General features: G+C 47.9%; 2 long non-coding RNA genes across 3 annotated transcripts in view; both read right to left on the minus strand.

The window, feature by feature from the left end:
* LOC310702866 overlaps positions 1-24,288 on the minus strand; it is a 47,213-nt gene extending 22,925 nt beyond the window's left edge. Inside the window, exons 1-3 of one of the 2 annotated variants that reach the window (XR_014523723.1) lie at positions 24,195-24,288; positions 23,473-23,604; positions 22,588-22,855 (exon numbers count right to left, since the gene is read on the minus strand). This is a non-coding gene — a long non-coding RNA (uncharacterized lncRNA). Of the gene's footprint in view, positions 1-22,587; positions 22,856-23,472; positions 23,605-24,194 lie in introns of those variants that run through there. The other variant, XR_014523722.1, reaches the window with a different exon arrangement.
* On the minus strand, positions 902-20,262 carry LOC310702878. Its single transcript, XR_014523736.1, has 3 exons — positions 20,163-20,262; positions 19,426-19,554; positions 902-1,217 (listed from the first exon to the last, which is right to left on the minus strand). It is a non-coding gene; the product is annotated as an uncharacterized lncRNA (long non-coding RNA).
* Positions 24,289-24,643: the final 355 nt, after the last annotated feature.

Here is a 24,643-nt window from a genome sequence, read left to right on the forward strand (position 1 = left end):
TGCAGAAAGATAACAGAAACACCTCCGGAGCTTTCGGACATTTTTGCTTCACGCCCCAAACACAGAGAAAACAAACACTCTTTATATACTGAGCAACTTAACAACTTAACAACTTAACGAGCTTGACTACTTAAAGTCACATGACATTGCTAACTTGCCAGCGTCTTAGGTTTCACACCCTAACAGGGTTGTGCGCCCATCTCACTTAAGAGGCCGGGGGCCAGCGCTGTCCAGAGACACTTCTGGGTCACGTGGCCAGCGTGACGAAGCTGCTCTGGCGAGCCAGCACCAGCACAGCACACAGAAACGCCGTTTACCTTCCCGCTATAAAGCGGTACCTATTTATCTACTTGCACTTAAGGCTGCTTTCGAACTGCTAGGTGGGCAGGAGCTGGGACCGAACAACGGGAGCACACCCCGCCGTGGGGATTCAAACTGCTGACCTTCTGATCGGCAAGTCCTAGGCGCTGAGGTTTTACCCACAGCGCCACCCGCGTCCCACCATTCCTATTGAATAGAAGATCCCTATTTTCATGGCAGAAATGTTGCAGGGTATGTCCCCTAGGGTTTTGCATCTCTGCTCAATTCCTGTTTCTGAAACATCCTTCTCTGTGCAGGTGCCCAAGGAAGCAAGTCAGTTGGAGGGGAGAGACAGAGAAAGGGGCAGGAGGAGGGGCAGGGAGACCCCTGGGAGAGGTGGGGGCCTACAATTTGAGAAATGCCCTTGTGCAAAGCCATGTTTGGAAAAGCAACCACAAAACCTGGATGGCACCACTGACTGGCAGAGAAAGAGAGAGAGAGAGAGAGAGAGAGAGAGAGAGAGAGAGAAAGGGTCTCAGAGTCTGACCAAAAATATCCCTTCATCCAAGCACACGTTTTGACAACATGAACCAACACAAAGTTTTCCAATGCTTGCATTTATTAAAAAGAAGAAGCTAAAGCATTTTTGCAGGCAAACCAAATCCAAGCTCCAATCCTGAGCCCATTTCTAAGGAGTCAGGCCCCACTGGCCACAGAGGGCTTACTCATGAGTAGACAGGCAGACAGGACGGCTCCCTCTTGACTCCTTCCCAGCATCGCCTTCAGCAGCATCAAGCAAAGCGGTTTCTTCCCCAGCAGAGATGGGGGTGCAGTCGAGGCAGCTGCACATCAGAGGAGAGCAGGGTGGTCTTCCTTTCACCAGAGGTCCTCTACTGGAGATCTGCAGAGTTAGTATCCTGTGAGAGGGTGTTGGTGGTGGTTCTGAAAACCTAGACGAGTGAAAACCTAGACGAGGAGGAATGGAAGTTCCCCCACAATGTCTGAATTATTTACACAATGGGCCCCACGTGATTGGCTAATTCCGGGATTCACCTGTAGGCCAATCAGGTTGCGGATTCACTTCCACCTGGAGTTGGATTGGGTGGCTCCTGCGGACCAATCAGACTGCTGCATTCTGGATCCTATTGTTCTAGGACCAATCAGACTGCAGCATTCTGAATCCTATTGTTCTAGGACCAGTCAGACTGCTGCATTCTGAATCCTATTGTTCTAGGACCAATCAGACTGCTGCCTTTTGGATCCTATTCAACTCAGTACATAACAACCAGTGACTCCAACTGGGAGGCAGAAGAGCTCCTGTTGTCAGAGTTCAAATTGCACAAAGAAAAAGAAAAAGAAGAAGAAGAGGAGGAGGAGGAGGAGGAGGAGGAGGAGGAGGAGGAGTTTGGATTTGATATCACTACCCAAAGGAGTCTCAAAGCGGCTAACGTTCTCCTTTCCCTTCCTCCCCCACAACAAACACTCTGTGAGGTGAGTGGGGCTGAGAGACTTCAGAGAAGTGTGACTGGCCCAAGGTCACCCAGCAGCTGCATGTGGAGGAGCAGGGAATTGAACCCTGTTCACCAGATTACGAGTCCACTGCTCTTAACCACTATACCACACTGGCTCAGAGGTTCTGTTTCGCAGAGGGTTGGACTAGATGACCCCTTGGTGCCTCCCAACACTGCATTTCTATTCTATGATTGTAAGAGAGACATCTGGGCATTTCATAGATGCACTTGGGGGAATTTGAGTGGGGCTTGGCTGCCATACAGACACTTTTTTTCTAATGTGGTTCTTATTCCTTCTTCTTTTTACGAATAACAACCCCAGGAGAGGACACATTTGAGCAGATCCTTGTGAGTGGATCCTTGTGAGTGTGTGTTGTTGTGCATTTAACTCCTTCCCTTCCAACTCTACAATTCTGTGATTCAATAATCACCTTCACAGGGATGTTTTACACAGGTTGCCTTTGCTATTTGAGGAGGGTCAGCGACTGAGCCCCCACCCTCTCAAACCACAAAAAGCTGTTCTTTGAGCCAATGGAGGCATTCTTTCCCAGGCTAAGGTAAGGTTACCATATTTTTTTCAATGAATCCGGGGATAAATACTACACGTTTGGGACGTTGATGCTGCAGCGATGGCGGTGGCAGAGAGGTGGCCACCACCTTGACCTCAACCGCCACGTTTCCCCTTCCTACAAGGTTTCCCCCCCCCCTTTATTAAATTGTATTGTTACCATTCATATTAACAAACCATACAGAAAAAGAAAATAAATTTCCATCACCACCAAAGAAAAAAAGAGAAATAGTACATGTTATGTACTGAGTTGAATAGGATCCAAACTGCAGCAGTCTGATTGGTCCTAGAACAATGCAGCAGTATGATTCGTTGGCAGGAACCACCCAATCCTGCTCCAGATAGAAGTGAATCCACAACCTGATTGGCTTACAGTAGAATTCCGGAATTAGCCAATCATGTGCAGCCCATTGTGTAAATAATGTATATAAAGCAGATACTGTGAGGGGACATTCATTCATTCCTCCTCACCACTATGAGCTGAATAAAGAGCATGAAACCACTTTACGACTCTGAGTATATTTCAGTACATCAGCTAGTAACCTTCAAAACACAAAATAAAAGTGGTCTTTTTCTATCTACCAGACTCCGAGGCTTCTATCTCCTTTTTCATGACCCTGGGCAGCCCCTGAGCTGTTGTTTGATCAGTGGTGGTGGTGGGGGGGAAGTGGTGCGCAGTGAGTCAGGCATGGAAGGCGGAGAAGGAGGGCAGAAAGCAGCGGCGAGGCTTGGGCAGCGCAATGCCTCCCTTCCCATCGGAGCAGCCCCAATCCCATTCCTACCTGCATGCAAGCAAGCAGAAGAGGGCAGGGATCCCTCAGCTGGGAAGGGAGGCTTCCCATTGCCTAACTGACAGATCCCTGCCCCCTCCTGCTTGCACGCAAGATCTGATAGGCAGCTTGTAGCCTCCCTTCACAGCTGAGAGATCCCCGCTCCTGCTTGCACGCAAGTAGGAGTTGGGAGGCTGCTCCGATAGGCAACATGAAGCCTCCCTTCACAGCTTAGTTGCTGGGCTCAGGGAAGGTGGAGGCAGGCCAGAAGCTTCATCTTAGAGCCCCTGCACCACCATCACATGGGGACTTCCGAGCAGCTCCTGAAGCCAGCCAGAGCCAACTGCTCCGGGCTGCTGAGACTGCCGCTGCTGCATTTCCTGGGGACATTTGGGGTCATGAGACACCATTGACTAATTTCGGAGGAACAGCTAAGATTTGATTTAACTCACTGCGACGGCAACACACTCGGCCTCCTGTACAATTCGCAATTGGTGGCCTAGGGCACCGTCTTATGCATCTCCCTCCGAGCAGTGCACATCTCTGATTAGCATATTGAGCTTGGGCTCTGGTGAAATCTGCAGGAGGAAAAAGAAGACTTTGAAGGCTCTCTCTTGCAGGACTCACCTTCTACACCTTCTACAACTTCTTCCACAATGGCCCTTCTGTTGCCTCCTTGCACCTTCAGGACAGGGTCTGAACCAAGGTGGTTGGGAAGGCTGCGTCAGAGTCACTGGCTTCCCTGGGCAGCCACTGGCAAACTGGGAGAGAGAAGCCCCCTTGCCCAGGAAACCGGCCCGTTCTTTTACCCACCGCAAAGCTGAGTTTACTGAAGTGCATTATTAAAGATTTGAAAGCAAGAGCTTCCGTGGATCACATAAATGAGGTAATAAGAAGAGACTGGCTGGTGGATCTTGTCAAAGGGGCCCATCGAGTCCAGCATCCTCGTCTCACAGTGTCCAACCAGAAGCCCCATTTGGGAAACTCTCCACGAGGACAGAGGAGCAAGATCCCACCTCTTTGGGAGTCACAGCAAGTGGTGCTCAGAGTCAGGTTTAAAAGAAATAAAGCTGAGAGGTGTGGAGCTGCTCAGAGAAAATGCATGTGAGAAGAAGGCCATACCTGGAGCCAGCAGCATCAAGAAGAGGACGGCAACAGAGAGGAGGCAGAAGATCTTCATGGTTGGAGGATGGTGGGAATTCTGGAGGTACCAGAAACCAAGTGGAAGAGCAATTGCCAGGGGAAGGAGAGGTCCCTCTACTTATAGGTGACTGGAGGACTGATGAAACCTTGTGGGATGCCAACCGTTGCTTGCAGGATGGATGTGGCAAGCTCTGAGTTTCGTGTGCCAAGGACCAGCCAAAGACCACAGAATCATAGACTTATAGAGTTTCAGCTTTGGAAGGTACCCCAAGAGTCATCTAGTCCAACCCAAGCAGAGGAATAAAGCAAGCAGAGGAATAAAAGCCGGTGAGGACCGTTGGGACATGGGGGCAGGTGGAGATGCTAGGAATCATAGAATCATAGAATCATAGAGTTGGAAGAGACCACAAGGGCCATCGAGTCCAACCCCCTGCCAAGCTGGAAACACCATCAGAGCACTCCTGACATATGGTTGTCAAGCCTCTGCTTAAAGACCTCCAAAGAAGGAGACTCCACCACACTCCTGGGCAGCAAATTCCACTGTCCAACAGCTCTTACTGTCAGGAAGTTCTTCCTAATGTTTAGGTGGAATCTTCTTTCTTGGCAAGGTGAAAATATGGTGGTGATTGGGGTGTATGCACCAAATGGCAACAAGACTGACTTCTTCAAAATCTTAGAAGAGAAAATACTAGAATATATGGATCAAAAGGTCATTCTAATGGGAGACATGAACGGTGTGGTTTCACTTGAGGCGGACAGACTTAGGGAAGGTGCAAGTAAAGAAGGGAAATTACCAAAATCTTTTTTCTCGATGGTTAAAAACTGCAATTTGGTGGACATTTGGCGTTTGAGACACCCATTGGACAAGCAGTATACCTTCCATTCTGAACCACACCAGTCGATGTCACGGATAGATCAGGTCTGGATATCTAGTGAATTGTGTCCAAGAGTTAAACAAATAGAAATAAGACCTAAAGTAATTTCAGATCATAATCCGATAGAGCTAGAATTGGAGAGTTACGAGAGAAGAACTTTCAGATGGAGGCTAAGAGAATATCTTTTAGACGACCAGAGTATTGTAGAAACTGCACAAAAAAAGTTAACTGACTACTTTGCGGATAATTGTGATAAAGGGACAAAGATTAATGTGGTATGGGACGCAAGTAAGGCAGTAATAAGAGGATACTTTATCCAACAGAATGCGATTAAAAATAAGAACAGAGAGAAAGGAAAAAAAGAAATTCTTGAGCAGATAATGGATAATGAGCAAAAATTAATCCAGAAACCGAACTGTCAGAAAATAAAGGAAAATATTAAAATCCTACAAGCCCAATTTGCCACGATAATAAACAGAGAGGTAGAGTGGAATATAAAGAAATTAAGACAAAAAAACTTTGAATTTTCAAACAAATCAGGCAAATGGCTTGCATGGCAAATTAAAAAAAGGAAAGAACAAGGTACAATAAATAAAATTACAGTAGAAGGAGAAGAAACAACAGATCCAAGAAGAATTAGGAAAGAATTTCTGGACTATTACAAAAGCCTCTACAAGAACAAAGAGAGAAATAATTTAAGGAAAATAGAGAGATTCTTGAAAGACAAAAAAGTGCAGAAAATCCCAATAGATAAGAAACAACGGCTGAATACCCCAATTGAAAAAGAGGAGATAGAGGATGCCATTAAAGAATTAAAGAGGGGTAAGGCCCCGGGACCTGACGGTTTCACGGCGGGATATTATAAAGAGATGAAATCTATTTTGGTGAATCCACTGAAGGAGACTATGAACAATATTTTGAAAAAAGGAGAAATCCCGGAGACCTGGAAAGAAGCACTTATTACATTTATCCCTAAACAAGATGCAGATTTAACCCAAGTTAAAAATTACAGACCGATTTCGCTCCTAAATATAGATTATAAAATCTTTGCCGGTATCCTTGCGAGAAGACTGAAGTCTCTGTTGTTAGAAACCATCCACAAAGATCAGGCTGGTTTTCTTCCAGGCAGGCATATGAGGGATAATATAAGGAACATAATCAATATGCTAGAGTACCTGTCTGTTAAGATTGATAAACAAGTCGCAATGATGTTTGTGGATGCAGAGAAAGCATTCGATAACGTGGTATGGGACTTCATGCTGAAAATTTTGGAGCATATGGAAGTGGGCAAAGATTTTTTCAATGGGGTAAAAGGAATATATACGGAACAGAAAGCTAAATTGATTGTAAACAACATAGCAACAGAGGAAATTAAGATACAGAAGGGAACAAGACAGGGATGTCCACTTTCCCCGTTATTATTTATAATGGTTTTAGAAGTCCTTCTAAACTCAATTAGGCAAAATAAAAAAATAAAAGGAGTGACAATCGGACAAAATGTGTATAAGATCAAAGCATTTGCAGATGATGTAGTTATAATGACTGAAGATCCAATGACTACACTAGACGAAGTACTAAAGGAAATTGATCAGTTTGGGGAACTAGCAAGTTTCAAACTAAACAAGAGGAAAATGAAATTGATAGTTAAAAATGTAGACCAAAGGGTAACGGAGATAATCCAACATCGATCACAGATAGAGGTGGCTAAGAAAGTGAAATATCTTGGGATCTGGTTAACACCGAAGAATATAGATCTGTTTAAGAACAATTATGAGTTGGTATGGAAGGAAATAAGGAAAGACCTGGAAGTGTGGGGAAGACTAAAATTGTCATTCTGGGGAAGGATCAATACGATTAAAATGAACATACTACCGAGGGTACTATTCCTATTTCAAACTATTCCTATAATTAAGGGGAGCCGAATCTTTAAAGAATGGCAAAAAGTGCTCTCAAGATATATCTGGCAGGGCAAAAAACCCAGGATTCAATTTAAACTCTTAACAGATATAAAAGAAAGGGGAGGTTTTGCCCTGCCAGATCTTAAGCTGTACTATGAGGCATCATGCCTCTGTTGGCTAAAAGACTGGGTAAATTTAGAGAACAGGGAGCTGCTCGATTTAGAGGGCTTCAATAATAGATTCGGCTGGCATGCCTATCTGGGATTTGAGAAAAGGAAAGTGCATAGGGGGTTTGCAAATCATATCTTCAGAGGCCCAATTATTGAAATATGGGAAAGATACAAAAACCTATTAGAACCCAAGGCTCCTCACTGGTTCTCACCTCTTGAAGCGATGAGTGTGAAGAAAATTAATATGAGGAGTAACTGGGCAACATATAGTCAACTATCAGTTAAAGAAGATGGGAAGTGGAAATTAAAGCCATATGAGCAAGTTAAGGAGCATGTGTACGACTGGCTACATTACTTCCAAGTTAACGAGATGTTTAGGAAAGATATTAAAGAAAAAGGATATGCAGATAAAGACTCCAAATTTCAGATGGAAATTATAAATAATGATGTGAAAATAATATCCAAAATGTACAGGATGCTGTTGGATTGGAATTTAGGAGATGAGGAAGTGAAATCAGTAATGATTCGCTGGGCTATTGATGTGGGCCATAGTATACAATTTGAGGATTGGGAGAAATTATGGAAAGAGGGTCTAAATTTTACAGCGTGTTTAACAGTAAAGGAAAATGTCATGAAGATGTTCTACAGGTGGTATATAACACCTGTAAAACTATCCAAAATGTATAAGATATCCAGCAAATGCTGGAAATGTAAAGATAAGGAGGGCTCCTTTTACCATTTATGGTGGGAGTGCCGGAAAGTAAAAGGATTTTGGGAAAGGATATATGTGGAGTTAAAGAAGATTTTGAAATATGCGTTTACGAAGAAGCCTGAAATCTTTCTGTTAGGGATATTAGGGAAGGATATAGAAAAGAAAGACTGTAAATTTGTATATTATGCGGTTACCGCAGCAAGGATAATCTTGGCCCAGAAGTGGAAAAAACAGGAAGTGCCAACGATAGAGGAGTGGAGATTAAAGTTACTAGACTACGCAGAGTTAGATAGATTGACAGGGAAGATCAGATACCAAAGAGACCAAAAGTTCCTCAAGGACTGGGGAAAGTATGTAGAGTACCTGGAATGTATTAGTGAGGGAAAAACAACGTTAAAGGGATTCAGAGAAGCACTGTGAAAAGATCAAGAGTTATTGCTCAAAGCAAATAGAAGTTAAGAAAAGCTTAGTGACAATATAAGCCAGGAAATGTGTGACTATGATTATAGCTACGAAAGATTTACGGACAAGCTGAAGGAAGTCCAGAAAGAAATGACAATGTAAAGTTTAAGGTGAAAAATATCTTTAATGTATGCATATTTTTGTTGGTTGGTGTGAGGTGGTGGGATTTTCCTTTTTATATGCTTTATTCTTTTATTTTTTTTATCCCTTTTTCTCTTTTCTTTTTTGGAAAATCAATAAAAATCTATTAAAAAAAAAAAAGGAAGTTCTTCCTAATGTTTAGGTGGAATCTTCTTTCTTGTAGTTTGGATCCATTGCTCCGTGTCCGCTTCTCTGGAGCAGCAGAAAACAACCTTTCTCCCTCCTCTATGTGACATCCTTTTATATATTTGAACATGGCTATCATATCACCCCTTAACCTCCTCTTCTCCAGGCTAAACATGCCCAGCTCCCTTAGCCGTTCCTCATAAGGCATCGTTTCCAGGCCTTTGACCATTTTGGTTGCCCTCCTCTGGACACGTTCCAGTTTGTCAGTGTCCTTCTTGAACTGTGGTGCCCAGAACTGGACACAGTACTCCAGGTGAGGTCTGACCAGAGCAGAATACAGTGGCACTATTACTTCCCTTGATCTAGATCCTATACTCCTATTGATGAGGAGTATATAGGAGGTTTACCCACTTCCCATTCCAACACCCCAGGAATCTTCAGCCTGAAGTTGGCATCTTGTGCCTCTATGGCCTCACAGAAGGTCTTCCTGAGAAGGCAATGTGTTCTACTTCACATACTTCAACTCCACATCAGCAACCTGTGGGGTGTTGACACCTGGGGGCTTTGGCCAAAAGGTTATTCATATTGAGGGTGCCTTCAGTTCCTTATCATTCCAGTGGTCCTATACCCACGGAGGGTTAGAATCTAAGAGAGGAGGTCAGAACTGGTCAGACAAGTTTTTTTGTAAGGCAATGACTCTGGCCGGCAACTAGAGTGTCCTCATGAGCATTTCAAAAGAACGAGTCAGGTTGCAAGAGTGGCAACTGAGTGAAGGGGTCCTTCTGACTAATGGGTGGGCCATTCCTCCACCCCCAGCCCCTAGCTGCCTAGTGTTGCCCCCTCTCCAGAATTCTTGCTGAGGAGATGCATGAGAAAAGGCCTCAGGTGATGAATCCTAAGCTGTGACTGAGAAGGAGGGAGGGTTTTTTGGGGGGGGGGTGCATTGAAGCCCTGCATTTTATGCTCAGGCTGTCTATATGTGTAAATAACACTAGATATCCAAACGACAGCACAGCCTCCGCTGACCTTCATTCCAAGGAAACTGAACTCTGGGCAAGCACAGGAACTCGTGGGTTTTCTCACCACTCAGGGAGTTGAGTGCTGCGTAACAATATTTCAAAGGAACTTGAAACGTGTTATTTGCCCCCTTTCTGCTCCATCCCTGAATCTGTTTGCATGGAAAGGGATCTCTGTGGCATTGCTGCTCCCCACTCCCACCCACTGTCCCCCAATATAGACTTCTGATCTGGGCTAATTCCAAATTTCCCTGGGCTGCATCTGGCAGTTGCTTCACCCAACTTTGCTGCCTGTGGGCATCCAATGGAGCAACGCTTGTTCGTTAACTTGAAGCAAGACCAGGTGGGGAAATGGGACTTAGCCCTGTGACCGCAGGTTCCCCACCTTGCCTGCTGGGTTTGAACTTCAGGGTCTTGGGAAAGGATGCTGAAGACATCTCCTGGGGCCCATCTCTGTGGAGATTGCAAAAGACCAGCAACTGCCTGCTAAATGTTACAGGCACAGCCCACACCAACTGCTCATGACTGGCACTGATACTTCTCCCCATCTCCAAAATTAAATATAAAATATCTCTCTTTTGTCCCCTTCCTCCTGTTCCTGGGAGCCAATGTGGGGACTTCCCAGTGTTGAGGGGGACCTCCAGCTCCCTCCCCCACAAGCCAGAAGGGCCACCAGCCAGGAGTAATGGGAGATGCAGTCCACAAATATCTGACAGTCCCTACACTAGCTGCCCCTCGAGTAAAGTGGGGAGGGAACAGCAAGGAATGGTCAGCCCCCAAAACAGAGCAAAAAGGGGAAGGGGAGACATCTCAAGATTCTGTATAAAATCATAGCTATGCCCGTGGATTTATCCATGACCAAACCCCTGGGTGTGGCTGCCCCAAACTGCCCCACAGATATTCTCACGCTCTTTTGTAAACTACTCTGGATCTTTTTACAGGCAAGTAGCATATGAATGCAAAATCTCCTCTCACCTTTGGCCTCACATGGTCTTGCAGGCTGGGGGCGATGGGAATTGTAGTCCCAAACATCTGGAGAGCACCAGGTTTGTGAAGACTGTGTTTGACCCAGGGGTCAGTTGTGACCTGTGTCCAGATCTCCCATCTTCCGACTTTGGTCCCCATCCCTACAAGGACTTCAAGACTATCATTCTCACTCTCTGCCATTGTGGACATTTCTCTGCTTCCTTGTCTTCTGCAGAAACTGGTGGAGACCCTGTGTTGGGAAGGCCTGTGGGCTGTGCTCATCCTCCCCTCTCCCCGCAAGATTTCCAAAGACCCCTGAAGGTGTCACAACCCCCCAGTGACCTAGAAACACAGAGAAGCTCCCCACCTCTGCTCTGCCCTGGAGTCTCCGACATGCAGCCTAGAAGCTCTTCCACCTGGTCTCTCTGCTGTCTTCTTCCTCCTGGTCCCGGGAGTGCCAGGTAAGGTGGAGAGGGAGACCCGCCTTCTCAGAGCTAGAAGGCCAGGGCAGCAGTAGCCAATGTGGTGCCAACCAGATGTTTATGGGAACCCTCAGCTCCCTTCTTCCCCACAAGCCAGAAGGGCTAGTAGCCAGGAATGATGGGAGATTAAGTCCAGCTATGCCCATAGGATGATGGGGAGATAATATCAAGGAATGGCCAGAACCCGAAGAAAGGAAGAAGAAGGTGATGCTTGATGTAATTTTATTGAACAACAAATCCCTTTGGCTTTGGCCGATATAAATATAGGCCTTCACCAGGCATCCAAATTCATTGTTCAAACAAAGTGCAGGAATCTTCCATAAGAAAATACTTCTTTCCCTGACTTTGCTATCAATTGACATCTCTGATCTTTCAAATATGAAAAGGAATATGCAGGAACACCCCAAGTTGCTATGAAATCAAACTGTTGCTCTTTCTTGACTGTTGCTGGATTTCTCTGTGGGGTTGCTCAGGAGTGCTGGTGGGAAATGGAGTCAGTTCAAATTGCAGGACAGCCTACGAATTTTGTACTTTCTGGACAATACCAAGTTAAACTTCCAAATCTGCTCTAATCTGAATTTTGCAATGCAGTTCTCCAGTCAAGTAATGTAGACCAAGGAAATACCTGCATATTTGGAAAAAATTGCAAAAAATGCTGATTAGTTTTCAGGAGAATGTTTCTGTATTTTAAGGCAGTTTGGGAAAATGAAACTGTGGAAAATTGAAATTGACCAAATTGCCCACCCCTCTCCCCTTTTAGCTGCTGCTTTCAGATTGCTCTGTATTTTAATGTATGGACCAATGTTGCTTTGATGCTTTGAGCAAATCCTTTGTGGAAGGGAAGAAGCAGGGCATGCATTTTAGAATTGAAATGATTAGATCTGAAACATCGTTTCCTGTGGGAGTGGGTGGGTGGGTGGGTGGGTGGCAGATTTTCTAAGGGGAACTTTATAAAAATATGAAGTTTCTCCAAGTCCCTCCAAAACATCTGGAGGGGAACAGGTCTAAAAAAGAGTGATGTGCCAGCTGTTTGGTTTCCACGTTCTTTCTGGCAGGAGCTCCAATGGCTGTTGACAGCATCATCTCTCCCTCTAAGAACTTGCAACAAAGGGGAGCCACCACCATTCAGATCCTCAAGCTCACCTTGACTTCAGCTGCCGTCCGATGGCCTTTTCCATCAAGATCGCCAGCAGGGAACCCCGGACGAGAATGGAATTGCTGCAGCTCACCTTGAACTCCAGGGCAAAACATCCCTTGACGTGAATGGCTCCAGAGAAACCCTTTGCCCTGGGAGTAATTTGTCGGATGCTGACACTCTGCCCTCCAGGATGCCAAGACTACCAAGCAGCAAGATCAGTCGGGCAGGTTGCGTGTGGGGAAAAGGTGGAAGAGATGCAGGGGGTTCCTAATGGGAGGTAAATTGGATTTAAATAGGAGTGCAATGGAGACATGACGGGAAGCTGAGTGTCGGGAGAGATAAAACCAAGGACATTTTTCGTGCAGCTTATAGTGAAACTATGGAACTCCCTTGCCCAGGGAGCAGGGATGACCACTGACTAGGATGGCTTGAAATGAAGACCAGGGGCTGCTGGCCATGAGGGAGATCCTCTGCCTCTGCAGTGAGAGTCCACAATGGTTCTTATTGCCAGTTCCTGGGAATCCCATGTGATCCATGGCCATTGGTAGCCTGCAAGGAGGACCTGAGTGAACACCACTCTCCCCACTTGCGATTCTGATGTTCAGAGGCCTCTTGTCTCCATCAGGGGAGGGAGAAAGTAGCCATCCTGGCTGGTAGCCAAGGGCAGCCTTCTGCCCCAAGGATCTGTATCTCCTGCCTTATCTTTATTGCTGGCTGAATGCATTTCAGAGGACAGTCGGTCGTGCCATCCCGGTTTTGTGGTTGTTTTTGCAAACATGGCTTTGCACAAGAGCATTTCCCAAATTGTGGGCCCACCCCCCTCTTCTCCTTGTGCCTCTTTCTCCATATCATCTCTCCAACTGCCGCGCTTCCTTGATCAGTTGCGCAGAGAGGGACGGGATATTTTAAGCAGGACTTGACCAGGGCAGAGAAAGTGGGGAGGAGGTGGACAAACAAGAAGCAGATTTCACCAGAGCCCAATGAGATAATTGGAGGTGTCAACGTCTTGCGGGAAATTTTTTTGGGGATTCAAATGGCCTAATATGTTGCCGTTAAGGTGAGTTATAAATGCAAACATTGGAAAAATCTCAGTAGGTCCATGTTGTGAAAACGTGTGTGGGGAGGGGGGTTTGGGGGGTCAGACTCTACTATCCAATGTGTCACACATACAAACACACAAACACAGAGTCACCATTGTTAGTCCTTAACATTATCTGCAGAACTCCAGGCTCCTCATCCTTGTCTTCTTAAGGAAGGGGGTCTGATGGATGTCCAAAGCCTCATTTTCACCCAAGACAGGTGAGGCCCCTCAGGTGGGCTCTTCCTCCCCATCATCTGAGCGACACTCACCTAAGCCACCAGGTTTGGTTCAGGTGATGCTCTCCTCCCCCTCCCTCACTGCTTCCATCCCATCATACCACCATGGGCTCAATTCCAATATCCCCTGCATGCCAATGCTTTTCCTGGATTGCTCACAGTGGAGTTTAGGATGCTGACCAAAAGGAAGTGGGAATTGGACTATGGCAACTAGCAATAAATGCCTCTGTTAGCTCCTGAGCCAGGAAATGTCCACAGCTGGAAAATATTTTAAAGTCTGCACACAGAAGCAATTGTTGCTTCAGATAAGAAGCAAGCAGAGGGGAAAAGGCAAGTGAGCCCCTCAAAATGTGGTTCAGCCAGCCCTCCTGGATCTGGGGTTCCTCCTCCTCTTTTTGCTAAGTGGAGCCCTGGACCTCTGCCACCAATCCAACCCTGATGCTACCTCCCCTCTCCTATCCTCTTGCTTGCAAGTGAGTTGGCATCCTGCTCCACATCCGCAACCTGTGAGGTGTTGACACCTGGAGGCTTAGGCAAAAAGGTTGCTCATCTTGCTGTGGATCAGGGAATGCCCTTCATCGCTTCCAATTCTTGGGGTCCTGATCCCACAGAGAGTTAGAATCTCAAAGAGGAGTTTGCTGAGCTGGTCAGCCAACTTTCTTTGTAGGATTAGGACCTTTGCTGGCCACTGGAGTGTCCTCATCAGCACCTCAAAAAAATAAGTCTGGTGGGAAGAGCTGCAACTAAGAGGGATCCTGCAGGCTAACAGGTGAGCATATCCCTGGTTTCCACCTCCATATAGGTTCAAAAGAAAGGTACGGAGAGGATCCACGAGTGAAGCTTATGCCTCCCGGGCCCTGGGGGGAGTTCACAAAAATAATTACCCTCTTTCATCTTTGTTTAGTTCTTCACCAATGGTCTCCACTATCGTTGGAGCTGTGTCATTAAGGCACCGGAAACCGGAAGCCATCAATTAGATTTCTATACAACCCTTCTTCTGAGGACCACAGCGCAGTTTAAAATACAAAAACATCAATATACATACCATATTGAGGAAGCAAACAGTAACACCCACACATAGTGTAAAAGACCAGAGATTTTTTTCATTATTCTAAGGCTGGAAGAAGAGGAGTGTCTCTGCCTGGGACCTAAAGGAGCACAGTGTGCTTCCCAGGGAAAAGCAATCCAGAAACAGGGAGCCACCACAGAAAAGACCTCGTTTCATAGTGCAGCCCTCTTGACCTCTTGCGAAGGAGGCACGTGAAGAAGGGCTTCTGATGATGCTCTCTAGGTCAAGGTCAGTTCATATGGGAAGAGGCCATCCTTTAGATATTGTGGTCCTGAGCCCATGTGGAGTGTGAGAGCTGAGTTGGAAGCAGCCTGGAAGCTGGAGACACAGATTCCTGTTTGCTGTGCAGGGCATCCAAAGCTGTGAGGAACTGAGAACGATGATTTGGGAGGTATTAATGCTGTGAACCCATCCATTTTATGCTCAGGCTCTCTCTATATGGTAAAAAAAAATATCTATATCTCCCCTCACCTTCAAGGAAACCAAACTCCGGGCAAACACTGAAACCCCTGGGTTTTCTCCATGCTCAGCAATTTGGCTGCTGTGTAACAATATTTTCAAGGAATCCTCACATATGTTATTTGTCCATTTTCTCCAGCTCCATCCCTGAATCTGTTTGCATGGAAAGGGATCTCTTTGGCATTGCTGCTCCCCATTCCCAACACACACCCCCTCCGATATCACCTTCTGATCTGGGCTAATTCCCAATTTCACTGTGCTGCATCTGGCAGTTGCTTCACCCAACTTTGCTGCCTGTGGGCATCCGATGGAGCAACGCTTGTCCGTTAACTTGAAGCAAGACCAGGTGGGGAAACGGGACTTAGCCCTCTGACCACAGATTCCCCACCTTAAGTGTTGGGTTGGCACTTCAGGCTCTTGGGAAAGGATGCTGAAGACATCTCCTGGGGCCCATCTCTGTGGAGATTGCAAAAGACCAGCAACTGACTTGTAAGTGTTACAGGCACAGCCCACACCAACAGCTCACGACTGGCACTGATACTTGACCCCTATCTCCAAATTCAAATATAAAAGAATTGCCCTGACCTACTAGTTCCCCCCATATACTCACAAGAATGCACAGAAGCTCAAACCAGTGTAACCCAGCAATATTAAAATGAAGCATCAAGCAAACAACACAAATACCATAAAAGCAGCACAACACACAAACTCACACTCACAAATAGACAGCAGGACAGTACTAAAAGACTGTCCAGGAAAAGACAAGATGGTAGATTAGCTATAGCATCCCTGACAGCTGCCCATCAAACGTCCTTCAAAGGAGAATCAGGCACCTTCTGAAGGGCTCCCTTCCACTGTTGAGCAATTCAGAAAGTGAATCTGTTGGCTTGTGTCTTGCTCTCTGCTCACAGTGGCATGGCATCTTTTGATTTCCCCTGGGGGGGGGGGATCGCTCTGCAGGTGGGACCATGGCCTGGGTGCAGAGGGTGAACAAAACACTTCCCGCTAGCCCAACTCTAGACCCCATCACTGCTAGGCAGGCATGGGGCACCGAGGGTTCACAGGGCCGTACTGTGCTACCTCCTCACCTGCCCTCCTCACCTGCAGCTGAGGTACAAAACATGTTTTGGGGAAATAGTCCAGCCCTGATGGAGGTGTTCTCATGCAGTCCATGCCCAAGAGCCAGGTAATCTCCCAACACCACACCTGCTTGGGGGCCCAGCTGGAAGCTCCTTTGGCATCACCCTGCTGCAGGGCCCTTCTCCAGATCAGTCCTGAGAATCTTATGGAAACATTTCCGCTTGGGCTTGCTCACCACCCTCTCCAACTCAACAGGTTGTCCCCAACTTCACCAACTGAGTTCTGCATCCTCTCCTCTCCCTAGGCGCCACCAAAATCTGGAGGCTATTATCCCACAATGCCCAATACCTTGGAATAGATTTTGAGGATGCAATGGGTGGAGTCTGCAGGGGAGGAGAGCTGGGATTACCACCCACAAGTGGACATCTGTGGCCTTGGATACAACCCCATCGGTCCAGCACCAAATAATTCTATTGCCTTTCCATGCTCTCCAGATCCATCTTTCCAAGGGAAAAGCAGCCTTGACCTTCTCTGTTCCTTGACACTCTTTGTGCACTGCCCTGCTGTCTATTTGTGTGTGTGTTGTGCTGTTTTTATGGTATTTGTGTTGCTTGCTCGATGCTTCGTTTTAATCTTGCTGGCTAACACTGATTAAAAATTCTGTGCATTGTTGTGATTATATGGGGGGAATTACAAAAAGTGGGCACCCAAAGGTGAGGACAAGGGTTTTCCATTTAATTTTGGAGAAAGGGGAGAAGTATCAGTGCCAGTCATGAGCTGTTGGTGTGGGCTGTTCCTGCAACATTTAGCAGCCTGTTGCTGGTCTTTTGCAATCTCCACAGAGATGGGCCCCAGGAGATGTCTCCAGCATCCTTTCCCAAGACCCTGAAGTTCAAACCCAGCAGGCAAGGTGGGGAACCTGTGGTCACAGGGCTAAGTCCCATTTCCCCACCTGGTCTTGCTTCAAGTTAACAGACAAGCCTTGCTCCATCGGATGCCCACAGGCAGCAAAGTTGGGTGAAGCAACTGCCAGATTCAGCCTATTGAACTTGGGAATGATCCCAGATCAGAAGGTCATATTGGTGGACAGTGGGTGGGAGTGGGGAGCAGCAATGCCAAAGACATGCAAACAGATTGAGGGATGGAGCTGAAGAAAAGGTGCAAACAAACACATTTCAGGTTCCTTGGAAATATTGTTACGCAGCAGCCAAATCTCTGAACTGGGGGAAAATCCACGTGTTTCTCTGCTTGCCCAGAGTTTGGTTTCCTTGGAATGAAGGTCAGCGGAGGCTGTGCTGTCTTTAGGATATCTGGAGGTATTTACACATTTAGACAGCCTGAGCATAAAATGCAGGGCTTCAAAGCATTAACACACACACACTCCGCGACTCGGAGGCATTGCTTAAAATCCCCCCCCCCATCCTAATGTAGATTTCAACTCACCCCTTCTTCCCTGGGTAGGGGCTGGGTGGGGGCTGGAAAGCACCATTTTCTGGTTTGCCTCAGGGGCTCAAATGTCTTGGGCTGGTCCTGTCCCCAACGCTCTCCATTCCCCCTTCTCCTTCATCACCCCCTTCTTTTTCCTCCACACCCCTCCAACCCTCCAAGTGTCCCCATCTTCCAGGGACAGTCCTGGACTTACAGAAGCTCACCCAGTTGATCTGACTTGATCTCAGAATGTCCCAGTTTTCCTAAGGACATCCCCATTTCCATCTTCCTAAGGACATCCCCATTTCCATGTTGGAGGGTGTGGAGTTATGTGACCCCTGGGCCATCGGAAGGCAGTCCTGTATAGGGAGGTTCTTTAATGTTTAATGTGTTATGATGTATTTGTATATATATTTGTGAAACATCCTTCTCTGTGCAGCTGCCCAAGGAAGCAGGTCAGTTGGAGGGGAGAGACAGAGAAAGGGGCAGGAGGAGGGGCAGGGAGACCCCTGGGAGAGGTGGGGGCCTACAATGTAAGAAATGCCCTTGTGAAAAGCCATGTTTGGAAAAGAACCACAAAGCCTGGATGGCATCACTGACAGAGAGAGAGAGAGAGAGAGAGAGAGAGAGAGAGAGAGAGAGAGAGAGAAAGGGTCTGAGAGCCTGATAAAAAAAAATACCCTCAACCCAGCAAACGTTTTCACACCATGAACCAACACAAAGGTTTCCAATGCTTGCATTTATTAAAAAGAAGAAGCTAAAGCATTTTTGCAGGCAAACCAAATCCAAGCTCCAATCCTGAGCCCATTTACTAAGGTATCAGGACCCACTGGCCCCAGTGGGGCTTACTCCTGAGTAGACAGGCAGACAGGACGGCTCCCTCTTGACTCCTTCCCAGCATCGCCTTCAGCAGCATCAAGCAAAGCGGTTTCTTCCCCAGCGGAGATGGGGGTGCAGTCGAGGCAGCTGCACAGCAGAGGAGAGCAGGGTGGTCTTCCTTTCACCAGAGGTCTTGCACCAGAGATCTGCAGGGTTACCCGCCCCCTGTGATAAGAGGAAACACTGTTAATATGGGTGCTGGTGGTAGTTCTGAAAACCCAGACCAGTGACTCCAACTGGGAGTCAGAAGAGCTCCTGTTCTCAGAGTTCCAACTGCACACAGAGGGTCTGTTTTGCAGAGGGTTGGACTAGATGACCCTTTAGGTCCCTCCCAATGCAAATTTCTATTCTATGATTGTAAGAGAGGCCTCTGGGCATTTAATATATGCTCTTGGGGGAATCTGAGTGGGGCTTGGCTGCCACACACACTTTTTTTCTAATGTGGTTCTTTCTCCTTCTTCTTCCTTATGTGAACAGCAACCCCAGGAGAGGACACGTTTGAGGAGATCATTGTGTTGGTGTGCATTGAACTCTTTCCCTTCCACATCTGCAATTCTGTGATTCAATAACCACCTTCACAGGGATGTTTCACACAGGTTGCCTTTGCTATTTGAGGAGGGTCAGTGACTGAGCCCCCACCCTCTCACACCAGGAAGAGCTGTTCTTTCAGCCAAGGGAGGCTAAGGGGAGTTGTGGCTGAGAGGGTTGGGGACCTTTCATTGGGACGGCAAGGGGAGAGGACAGGGTTGTCACAACCCCCAGTGTGCACACTAATATTGTTCCCCCTCACAGTGGATGTAAAGATTAAGAGAGAAGTGGAGTAGGGGGGAAACTTAGAGATGAGTCACATGCATTTGGGGTCATGATACACCGCTGACAAATTTTCGAGGAAAACTAAGATTTGATTTAACTCACCTTAACGGCAACACGTCCAGGGAGGACATCGGAATATTGGCCTTCGGGGTGGCCGGCACATAGCAATTCGCAGTACCCCTCCCTGCCTTTGACATCTCGGCCTGCAATTACCTTGGGCTCTGGTGAAATCTGGAGGAAGAAAAAGAAGACACTGAAGGCTCTGTCTCTCAGGACTGACCTCCTACACCTTCCACAACTTCTTCCACCATGGCCCTGCTGGCTTGGACACCCAGAGGGCACCAGGTTGGGGAATGCTGGTGCAGTAAGAATGCAGGGCTGGAGCAGAGAGTCAGTCCCTTCTGCTGCCTCCCTTCACCTCCAGGACAGGGTCTGAGCCAAGATGGCAGGGAAGGCTGCGTCAGAGTCACTGGCTTCCCTGGGCGGCCACTGGCAAACTGGGAGAGAGAAGCCCCCTTGCCCAGGAAACTGGCCCGTTCTTTTGTCCACCGCAAAGCTGAGTTTACTGAAGCGCATTATTGCAGATTTGAAAGCAAGAGCTTCTGTGGATCACATGAAGGAGGTAATAAGAAGAGACTGGCTGGTGGATCTGGCCAAAGGGGCCCATCGAGTCCAGCATCCTCTTCTCCCAGGGTCCACCTGAAGTCCCATTTGGGATATTCTCCAGGAAGACAGAGGGACAAGATCCCACCTCTTTGGGAGTCACAGCAAGTGGCTGAGAATAAAGCTGAAAGCTGTGGGGCTGCTCAGAGAAGAAGCATGTGAGAAGAAGGCCATACCTGGAGCCAGCAGCATCAAGAAGAGGACGGCCACAGAGAGGAGGCAGAAGATCTTCATGGCTGGAGGTTGGTGGGAATCCTGGAGGTACCAGAAGCCAAGTGGAAGAGCATTTGCCAGGGGAAGGAAAGCTCCCTCTACTTATAGGTGGCTGGAGGACTGTTGAAATCTTGAGGGATGCCAACCGTCGTTTGCAAGTTGGATGTGGCAAGCCCTGAGGGGCATGTGCCAAGGAGCAGCCAAAGACCACAGAATCATAGCCTCACAGAAAGGACACCAAGGATCATCAAGTCCCACCCCATCACAGCTATAGCATCCCCATTCAACCTCTGCTCAAAATCTCCCTGCAAGGGAGAAGAAGGCACCTTCTGAAGGGCTCCATTCCACTGCTGAACAACTCAGAAAGTGAATCTGTTGGCTTGTGTCTTGCTCTCTGCTCACAGTGGCATGGCATCTTTTGATGGGGGGTGTGCTCTGCAGGCGGGACCAGGGACTGGGTGCATAGGGTGAACAAAACCCTTCCCACTAGCCCAACTCTAGACCCCATCACTGCTAGGCAGGCATGGGGCACCGAGGGTTCACAGGACCGTGCTGTGCTCCCTCCTCACCTGTCCACATGCGGGTAGCCTGCCCGGCCATGGCTGCTCCTGGCAGGTGCATCGCCCCCCCCCCCAAAACACTGACTGGGTGGCCATTCAGCATGGGGTCAGGGTCCTGGCAGCAAGGCCAGGCTGGGCTCCAGTGGGCAGAGAGGCCCAGGAGCAGGCAAGGTGGGGATCCTTGCATGGGGGCATCTGGCTCATGCCCCCTCAAAATCATGTGCCCCAGAGGTCCACACCAAGGCCCCAGAGGTCCACACCCTGCAGTTTGCTGATCTGGATCAGGGGCCATTTCACTAGCAAGCACGAGAGGTCCCACCATTAGGGTAGAACTTTGCTCTTTTCCTTAGCATGTCTCTTTGTTCATCAGAGAAAAGCTGGAGGGGATGCAGTTATGCGACCTCCGAGTTAAGGAGTTAAGAAATATTACACCCTTTAGAAGGCATCTGAGGGCAGTCCTGTGTCTCCAGCTTCCAGGCTGCTTCCAACTCAGCTCTCACACACCTCATGGGCTCAGGACCACAAAATCTCAAGGACAGCATCTCCCCATATGAACTGACCCTGAGATCATCACCAGAAGGCCTTCTTCATAGGCCTCCTTCACAAAATGATGATGATGATGATGATGATGGAAAAAGACATCCGTCTTTTCACTGGAGAAATGTTGGGGGGTATGCATGCCTTGCCTAGAAACCTGGGGGAAACCTCGTTGTGTGGGCCAAGCTGCCCCCCACCCATCGCCTTCCTTCCCCCCAGCTCTGCTTCCCACCCTCCCCATCTCTACCTTTCCTGCCACGCAGGACAGTGATCAATATGCTGGGCCAGCCCACTCACGAGGCAGCGGGCGGTGCCCACCTCAGGTAGCAGGATCCACAGGGGCATCAGATTCAGCCTCAAAGAAATGCATCTTGGTGACTTGGAGGTGTTGCTGATATCCTCCCCCTTGATAATAATGTATATTTTAACTCCTCCCTACTTTCCATTTTCTGGTTTGCCTCAGGGGCTCAAAGGTCTTGGGCCGGTCCTGTCCACAACGCCCTCCATTCCCCGCTTCTCCTTCATCGCCCCCTTCTTCTTCCTCCATGCCCCTCCAAGCATCCAAGCATCCCCATGTTCCAGGAACAGTCCTGGACTTACAGAAGCTCCCCCAGCTGCTGATTTGATCTCAGAATGTCCCACTTTTCCTAAGGACGTTCTCATTTCCATCAAAGAAATGTGGGGGGTTTGGAGTTTGAGAGTGAGCTGCCTGAAGGCAATTCCTGTATTGGGAAGTTTATAAATGCTTAATGTGTTGCGATGTTTTTATATATATAGTTGAGCCAGGGAGAATGGGGCAACCAGTCATATGGGTGAATATTATTATTATTATTATTATCATCATCATCATCATCATCATCATCATCATCATCATCAATAGAATGTCCCTATTTTCATCAGAGAAATGTTGTAGTGTATGCCCCCTAACTTTTTCAGCTCTGCTAAATTCCTGATTCTGAAACATCCTTCTCTGTGCAGCTGCCCAAGGAAGTAGGACAGTTGGAGGGAGAGAGACAGAGAAAGGGGCAGGAGGAGGGGCAGGGAGACCCCTGGGAGAGGTGGGGGCCTACAATGTGAGAAATATCCTTGTGCAAAGCCATGTTTGGAAAAGAACCACAAAGCCCGGATGGCATCACTGACTGGCAGAGAGAGAGAGGGGGGGGGTCTGAGAGCCTGACCAAAAAATCCCAAAAACCCTCAACCCAGCACACGTTTTCACACCATGAAATAACACAAAGGTTTCCAATGCTTGCATTTATTAAAAAGAAGAAGCTAAAGCATTTTTGCAGGCAAACCAAAGCCAAGCTCCAATCCCAAGCCCATTTACTAAGGAGTCAGGCCCCACTGGACACAGTGGGGCTTACTCCTGAGTAGACAGGCAGACAGGATGGTTCTCTCTTGACTCCTTCCCAGCATCGCCTTCAGTAGCATCAAGCAAAGCGGTTTCTTCCCCAGCAGAGATGGGGGTGCAGTCGAGGCAGCTGCACATCAGAGGAGAGCAGAGTGGTCTTCCTTTCACCAGAGGTCCTCTACTGGAGATCTGCAGAGTTACCCACCCCCTGTGGGAAGAAGAAATACTGTTTAAAAAGGTGTTGGTGGTGGTTCAGAAAACCCCAACTAGTGACTCCAACTGGGAGGCAGAAGAGCTGCTGTTGTCAGAGTTCAAACTGCACACAGAGGGTCTGTTTTGCAGAGGGTTGGACTAGATGACCCCTTGGTGCCTCCGAAAGCTACATTTCAATTATATGATTGTAAGAGAGACCTCTGAGCATTTCCGGTAGGCACTTTCGGGAATTTGAGCAGGGCATGGATGCCATACACCCTTTTTTCCTAATGAGGTTCTTTTTCACAGGGATGTTTCACACAGGTTGCCTTTGCTATTTGAGGAGGGTCAGTGACTGAGCCCCCACCCTCTCACACCAGGAAGAGCTGTTCTTTCAGCCAAGGGAGGCTAAGGGGAGTTGTGGCTGAAAGGGTTGGAGACCTTTCATGGGGACGGCAAGGGGAGAGGACAGGGTTGTCACAACCCCCAGTGTGCACACTAATATTGTTCCCCCTCACAGTGGATGTAAAGATTAAGAGATGGGGGTGGGGAGAGCGATGAGTCTCGTGTATGTGGGATCAGGAGACACCACTTACTTATTTTCCAGACAAACTAAGATTAGATTTAACTCACCTCTACGGCAACACACCACTTGACGAGTACACCGAAATAGGAACCTTAGGGGCGGCCGGCACCTAAAAAGTTGCAGTATCCCTCCCTGCCGTCGACATCTCGGCCTGCAATTAAATTGGGCTCTGGTGAAATCTGGAGGAAGAAAAAGAAGACTTTGAAGGCTCTGTCTCACAGGACTGTCCTTCTTCCACACTGGCCCCGCTGGCTTGGACACCCAGAGGGTACCAGGTTGGGGAAATCTGGTGCAGGAAGAATGCAGGGCTGGAGCAGAGAACCAGTCCCTTCTGCTACCTCCTTCACCTCCAGGACAGGGTCTGAGTCAAGGTGGTAGGGAAGGCTGCGTTAGAATCACTGGCTTCACTAGGTGGCCACTGGCAAACTGGTAGAGAGAAGCCCCCTTGCCCAGGAAACTGGCCCGTTCCTTTGTCCACTGCAAAGTTGAGTTTACTGAAGCGCATTATTGCAGATTTGAAAGCAAGAGCTTCTGTGGATCACATAAATGAGGTAATAAGAAGAGACTGGCTGGTGGATCTGGCCAAAGGGGGCCCATCGAGTCCAGCATCCTTTTCTCCCAGGGTCCAGCTGAAGCCCCATTTGGGAAACTCTCCAGGAGGACAGAGGGGCAAGATCCCACCTCTTTGGGAGTCACAACAAGTGGCTGAGAATAAAGCTGAGAGCTGTGGGGCTGCTCAGAGAAGAAGCATGTGAGAAGAAGGCCTTACCGGGAGCCAGCAGCATCAAGAAGAGGACGGCCACAGAGAGGAGACAGAAGATCTTCATGGCTGGAGGTTGGTGGGAATCCTGGAGGTACCAGAAGCCAAGTGGTAGAGCAATTGCCAGGGGAAGGAGAGGTCCCTCTACTTATAGGTGGCTGGAGGACTGTTGAAATCTTGTGGGATGCCAACCGTCCTTTGCAAGATGGATGTTGCAAGCTCTGAGCTTCATGTGCCAAGGACCAGCCAAAGACCACAGAATCATAGGTTCATCCAGTCCAACTCCATCACAGCTGTTGCATCCCTGACAGGTCCCCATCCAACCTCTGCTTAAATCTTCCTTCAAAGGAGAATCCGACACCTTCTGAAGGGCTCCATTCCACCGTTGAACAACTCAGAAAGTGAAAGTCTTGGTTTGTGTTTTGCTCTCTGCTCACAGAGATGCCATGGCATCTTTT

Source organism: Podarcis liolepis, assembly GCF_965112155.1.
Source record: "Podarcis liolepis genome assembly, chromosome: 3".
Lineage (NCBI taxonomy): Eukaryota > Metazoa > Chordata > Lepidosauria > Squamata > Lacertidae > Podarcis > Podarcis liolepis.